The sequence below is a fragment of the Mustela putorius genome, unplaced genomic scaffold, assembly GCF_011764305.1.
Source record: "Mustela putorius furo isolate JIRA1106 unplaced genomic scaffold, ASM1176430v1.1 tig00003846_pilon_pilon_pilon, whole genome shotgun sequence".
Classification (NCBI taxonomy): Eukaryota; Metazoa; Chordata; class Mammalia; order Carnivora; family Mustelidae; genus Mustela; species Mustela putorius.
The window spans coordinates 12,961,099-12,968,479 of NW_025421999.1; positions in this window are offsets into that span (position 1 = coordinate 12,961,099).

The window sequence follows — 7,381 nt, forward strand, 5'->3', positions numbered from 1 at the left end:
AGAAGCAAACACAAGGGGTTATAGAAGCAGAGAGGAGAGCCAGCCAATTTGGGGAGGAGGGAAGAGGGTGAGGCATGTTCAAGACGGGCTCCTTAAAGGAGTCACTGGATGCCTGAGCAGCACTGAGAGGTAGGCCAGCAAATGGAGAGAAGAGCATGACTGAAACCGCAGGCCTGGGAACAAGCATGGAATGTATGGGCTGCAGTGATCAGTGGAACAATGTTGGAAGGCCGCCATGATGAAGATGCTCCAGGGGGCAGCTAGCGGCCACCGCAAGAACACGAGATAGCTACATTTGTTTTTGAAGCAGATTACACTCTGGATGGCCCCAGAGATGAGGATCCGGTTCTCTTATACGCTGAGGCTGGTATGCAGGAGGCAAGCCACAAAGGTCAAATGCAAACATGACTCGGTAAGAAAGGAAGTCCAATAAGGGCATTCCTGAGGGTGGCTGATGGAAGCAGGAGAGACGTGAAGAGAGTGGACATATGTTTGTGTGTAGAAGGGAGAGCAGAGGACTGAGAATGAATGTGGCATCTTTTCTCAGCTTATGTAAACTGCACAGCAGATCCTCAATGAATGTTTGCTGAGTGCATCAATGAACCTTAAGGGCTGGTTGTCAGAGAAAGAGTGAGCAGAAGCTGTTGCAATAAAATCCTCCAGATTCTGTGGTTTCTTCAATGTTCGTCAGCTACATTAATCAAGTCCTACTTTTGTTTTGTTTGGTGTCGCGTTTCAGTCTGTGCCACGTACAGACAGAGACCATGGATGGGCTTAGATTTGTAACCTACATTTTGTAACGTTCCAACTCTAAAATGATTGAGGAAAGAAACCTTGAAATCTGGGTATCACTTCTAAAATTTCATCCCTAATTCAAAGTGTATAACCTTTGTTCCTGTTGTCCTGCCATGAAAATTATCTTCCCACTGATTAACAGAATAGGGATTTGCCTTAGATTTATAGACATAGCAATATCTATTTTGCAGTAGTTTTCTTTACACGTGTTTTCTCTTTGCAGAGACTGAAATTCATGGGTCTTTCAATAAATTTATTACCCTAAGTGAAACTCTTAGTGAGTTTCACTGCATGACAAAAACTTCCTGGCTCAGTGGGTTAAGCCCCTGCCTTCGGTTCGGGTCATGATCCCAGGGTCCTGGGATCGAGTCCTGCATCAGGCTTTCTGCTCGGCAGGGAGCCTGCATCCCCCTCTCTCCCTGCCTACTTGTGATCTCTGTCAAATAAATACACAAAATCTTAAAAAAAAAAAACAAAAAAAACACTTCCTGGAATTTATTGTAGTTTCTAGAGGACATGAGAATTTAAAAGTCTAGCACTAACACTTTTTAAGTATTCTAGATTTTGTGAAATTTTAAAGATATAATCTATTTTTCCTGAGATTTCCTGTATTCTTAAATTTGTTGAACTCTTTTTTTTTTTTTTTAAGATTTTATTTATTTGAGAGCAAGAGAGAGCGCACCAGCAGGGGGAGCTGCAGAAGAAAGGGGAGAAGCTGGCTCCCCAGTGGGCAGAGAGCACAACATAGGGCTTGATCCCAGGACCCTGACTTCATGACCTGAGCTGAAGGCCAGAGGCTTAACTGATGCCCCAACTTTGCTGAATTCTTAAGTGCTAAGACAGTATGTGAGGCCTGATAAGAGGCTTGAGAAGAAACCCTATTTGAACTTGAACTCCAGACAATTTCACTTTATGACTAATACTTTTTTGGACAACATTTTTCTAAAGCTCAAAATTGTTATTACTTTTAAAAACGGCCATTATTCGTCAAGATTCAGTCAGAAACCAGTGTGCTTATGTCAAATGGAAAGAGATTTAAGGGAATTCAGTGTTTGCCACAACTTTGGAAGTCCTGCAAGAATGCAAGTCAGAAGGCCTTCAGCTATGTTTCCAGAAAGTCGGAAACTTGCTTCTGCCACCTGAGAGACAGGAGATGGTGGGAAGGGCCACTCCATGGTCCCAGCTGTCCTGAAGTGAGCCCTTTTCAGGGATATGTGACTGCTACAAGAGATGGTGTTTACTGAAGCCCACACATCCACTGCTAATTCCAGAAGGAAAAGAACGCTTTCTCTTCCACCTTCCAAATCTGATGTAAGCACTTATGATTGATGGGATCTATAAACTATGGAGAACTCTTCTGGCAAAGGAAATGTGGTTCACAGGCTTCTAGTCTCTGGAGATGGCACAGAGGGCATGAGAATGAAGCTGAATGATGTTAGATGATATCTAGGATGTATTCACTAAAATAATAAGAACATCTATACATCTTACTGGTTTCTTGTATTGGCAGAGTATATCCTTGAGTAAGTTTTTCAGAAATGAATGATGACTCTTATGAGTTTTTATATGTTTGAAAATATTTTTATTTTGCCTTCACGTTTGACTGATCATGTGATGAATATAGAATCCCATATTGTTTCCTCAAGACTTTAAAAATGTCATTCCAGTAGCTTTTAGCATTCAGAGTTGCCAACAGGAGGAGGTCAGAGGCAGTCTGATTTTTATTCCTTTGTAAGTAAACTATTTTTGCCTGGTTTTATAATTTAAAGGACAGGATGTTTCAAAATTTCAGCATTTGTATGGGTCTCGCTTTTTGTTATTTATCCTGTTTAACACGTAGTTGGCTCTGACAAGAACAGTGTGGGTACAGTAGAATGGGGGTCAAAGCCTTCTTGGAGAGGGCTCATGAGAGAAGAAAGGATGAAAATGGTGGTGAGTAGAGAAAATGCTTTAGGAGTTTTGCTACAAAACGAAGCAGAGAAATAAGTCAGTAGCTGGTGGAAAATGGAATAGATTTTTTTTTTTAAAGGATGGAAGAAATAGTAGCATGTTTGCTTACTGACATTGTAGAAAGAAAAAATAATGACGAAATAGGAGGAAGAGGAGAGACTTCCTGGAGCAATATATCTGACTTGGTTAGAGGAGATGGGCTCTAATGCACAAAGAGAAGGCCTGGCTTTGGAGAGCTCATCTGCAGTCATGTCCTGAAAAGCAGAATGTAAGCGTGGTAGGTGGATAGATGTGTTGGTGAGAGTTGATGGATATTGTATTGTAATTACTTCATTTGCTCAGTGAAGTAGGAAGCAGAGTCATCAGCTAAGTGTGGGACTTAGGGGAGGAGATGTTGGAAGTTTGAGGAGGTGTAAGAGAACATAAGGATAAAACCAGAGAAATAAAGTGCTGGGAAAAATTGAGGGCTCCAATGAAGTTCATATCTATGAATTTATTTTTTAAAAGATTTTACTTATTTATTTGGCAGATAGAGATCACAAGTCGGCAGAGAGGCAGGCAGAGAGAGAGAGGAGGAAGCAGATTCCCTGCTGAGCAGAGAGCCAGATGTGGGGCTTGATCCCAGGACCCTGGGATCATGACCTGAGCCAAAGGCAGAGGCTTTAACCCCCTGAGCCACCCAAGTGCCTCCATAACCATGAATTTAAAGGGAGATCAGTCAGGATAGCTGTGTGATTTCTGCAGCTACTTTTATCTGTCTGGGTATAAGCACGAGCCATATGGAGAGTTAATTTATCTGGGGTTATGGGTTTGGCTAACTAAGCACAACACATTAAGGGAGGGAGTTGTAAGGATATATAAGAGAAAAATGGCAATGATTGCCCATGGAAAATAGGCTGGTCAGTGTGTGTTGTGGGGGGAGTGGTGACTGAGGAGGGAAAGGAACATGAAGAGTTACTATCAAGGCACTGGTGTCCCAGTTGGTTGAAGGGGAGGAGTCAAGGTACTAAAAAAAATTCAACTGGAAAGACAGGAGGTAGTGGTCAAAGATATGCAAGGAATGGAGATAATGGTGGGATTTGGATTACTGATAATGAGAAGGTCTAGGAATAACCACAAGGCTGAGTGACTAAGAACTGGGAAGCAAGGTCACTTGAGGAGAGGCCATGCAACCCAAAGCAGAATGTGGAAGCTCCTGTTGTGTGAATACTAAAATTGCCAATCATTAGAACAGAAGTAGAGTTGAAGAGAGTCATAGTGATCCAGGAATTAAAAGTCATAGAAAAATGAGGGGACATCACCTGGAGGTTGGTAGTGAAGACAAGGGATTGACTAGTAGGGTGACATGAGCTTCAAGACTGCATGTTTTAGGGAGGGAGTAGAATGATCTAGAAGTTGCAAACAAGAGCAAGGTTGGTACTTAGCATGTCTCTTTGAGAACACCTGCAGAGGAAGAAGTGTGCTCAGGAGAGAGAAAGGTTTCCATTGGGAAAAACCTCGTTTCCAGAGGGAATTTGTTGTTTGAAGGAAACAAAGCACATCCAGTGTTCGGGACATAAATACCAGGGATTTATTTGTTATCAAACCCTAAGAACTGTCCTGATGCTATAATTTCCCATTTCTGAAGAAAGTTCAGTTCAGCTGGACTCCATTTCCACGGGAATAAATGAAAGCTTGAGGCTTCCGAGAGCTGGACTAGCAGCTCCGTGAAATGGCATGAGGTGCAAGACGAATCGGCAGCCCGGGGGGTGTGATCTTTTGGGACCGGTATAGGTTTGATGGTGTGTAGCCGAAAGTTCTGGCCAAGAGTTGCCCCCAGGTGATTTTATTCTCTTTTTCTTTGTCATTAGATATAAGAAGGTTTTCTACTTTTCATAGAAGTTTGCTTTTTTGGTCATCTAAGATGGTCCTTTGTGTGACATCAAGCTTAATTGCAAGTTCAAACAGTTTGAAACCAAGCAGACACTATCAGACTATAGGAGGAAAGAGATGGGAACTAGTATTTATTAAATGCCTCTGTATACCAGACACTGCATAAGTATCTTTGTCATTTGGATTCATAAATTGATTTTTTTCATTCTCTTACTAACAGAAATGTGTGTGTGTTTGTGTGTGTGTGTGTGTGTGTATGTGTGTATGTGTGTGTGTGATACTTGCTAAATACTAGGGATTCAACAATAAATTAGAAACTCTGTCTTAGAGGAGCTTATGGGTTAAATGAGAGAAACATCTAAGCAAACAGAAATTGTAATACAGTATGATATGGGTTAATAATTAATAATTATTGAATATTTACTATGCAGCAGGTGCTATGTGGACATCTTTTTTTTTTTTTTTTGAAGATTTTCTTTATTTCTTTGAGAGAGAATGAGTGAGAGAGAGTATGAGAGAGGAGAAGGTCAGAGGGAGAAGCCGACTCCCCAAGGAACTGGGAGCCGGATGCGGGACTCGATCCTGGAAGTCCTGGATCATGACCTGAGCTGAAGGCAGTCACTCAACCAACTGAGCCACCCAGGCGCCCTATGTGGACATCTTTTATATTGACTCATTTAATCTTCTCAGCAATGTCCTCACACATAATATTAATCGTGTCATAATAATGTTGTTACAAACCATTTCAAACCTCGATGGCTCATGACAACAAATATAACAAATATTTACTTTTCTTGCATATATATATATATATATATATATATATAGTCTTGGCTCCAGGTTCTTGACTGGACTTCAGTTGGTTAATGCGTCTCCACACTCCTGTTGTTACAATAGGACGTATTTTCATGACAGATTATAGGAGTATAAGGTAGCCAGCCTCTGCCTGTTCAGAGAATTCGCTCTCGTCAAATCTGTTATTATTCAGTTGGCCAAAGTATGATATGGGGTCAAACTCAACATCAGTGGGATAGGAAAATACGCTCTGCCTCCTCTAGTGAGAGGTCCTGCAAGTCACATGGCAAATGGCAAGGCCACATGGAGAGAGAAACGGATTGAGAACCGTGATTCAGTCAGCCATAGGCATTTAGTATTGTATCATCCCCAACTTACAGGTGAGAAATTTAAAGAAAATTAGCAACTTGGCCAGGGTCAGGGAGTCAGGAACCTTAAACCCCAGTGACCATGCCCTTGACCACTACACTATTTTGCACAGGTAATTCGGGAACATGGCGGCAGTGGGGGTGGCTTGCCAATCTAGTAGGGTGTGAAGGGTATGAGGAAAACTTTTAGGGAAGATACGACCTGAGGATAACCTTAGCCTTGTATTTGGTCAGACTAAGAGTTTCTATTTGGTTTGGCACCAAAGAGGTCATTGGTAATGTGGTACAGGTAGTTTAAATGGAGAAGTGAGAACGGAAGGCAGATGACTGTAGGTTAAGGAGAGCACGGGAAGTGAAGGGAGAGAAATGGCTTCTGGAAACTTGACTGAGATGAGCAGGGGAACTAGGATTAGAAGAGACTAGAGAATAGCAATTTTTTTTTTTTCTTCAAAGACCTGAGTGCTTAATGCTAACCTGAAAGTTAGTAGAGATGCACTGCTGGATTTGGCCTCTAAGATATCCACCACCTCCTTGCCCATCGGTACAAGATGTGCTGTTGGGGGTAGGGAAGAAAGAAGATTTGGAGGTGACTCCAAGAAGAGGGAGTGGAGATAATTTCCATGATAGTGTGTGCCACCGCATACTAACGTGTGCTCTAGCCGAGCATCTGTCCTATAGCTTACAGAACCAAACAGATGCATTCATTTATCTGGTATTCAGGGGAGGGTAACATATTTATTGCAAGCAGGTGTGAAAAGACTTTCCTCAAGTACCTATGGATTTAAGTGAAATGTTAGTACACCTTACATCTCCCTTTAATACACAAAGGGTCTGTTGAAACCTCAGTTTCTGGAATTGGTGACTGAGAAATTATAACCTTTAGAGGTAGTTGACAGGAGTATGCCTGTGAAGTTTTGTATGTTAGAGTTTTCTTTTTTTTTTAACCTCTTTCCTCTCTTAGTCTTGAAAACAATGCAGGTGAGTATCGTTGCCATCATAATAAACCAATGAAAACATTCAGTTTGCCCTTTAGTATCTGAGATGAATAGTTCGGTTGTTAGATAAAGCCTCCCTCCCAATATTATGGCTTTAATTGGTTTCCTTGGCATGTAGGGTTCAGAAAAATTGAAGATAAGGAAGCCACTCGAAAGCTGTTGAAACATTCAATTTCAGATGGAGGATGATGCGGCTAGCTAAGGACCCATATGACAGTGAAAAGAGTTTCAATCCACTAATCCTTATTAATGAATAACAAACAACTTCAAAATTCAGAGGCTTAGAACAGAAGGAGTTCACCTCACTCATGTTATATGTCTCTCACAGATGTGGGCTATGCTCTTCTTCATATTTATTCCAGGCCACAGCAGTGGAGGGAAAGCAGGATGGTGAATCATGAATTTGCTCTTAAAGCTTCCGTTTTCAGGGACACACGTGACTTCTGCTCACATCTCAGTGACCAAAGTAGGTCACACAATCTTACCTAACTACAAGTGTCGGGAAAGTACAATCCTGAAAGAAAAATGCTAGAAATAGTGAGCAGTGCTAGCGACAAATAAGTGTGAAGACGTCATAGCTGTCATTAGTGCTGGCCACTGAATGAG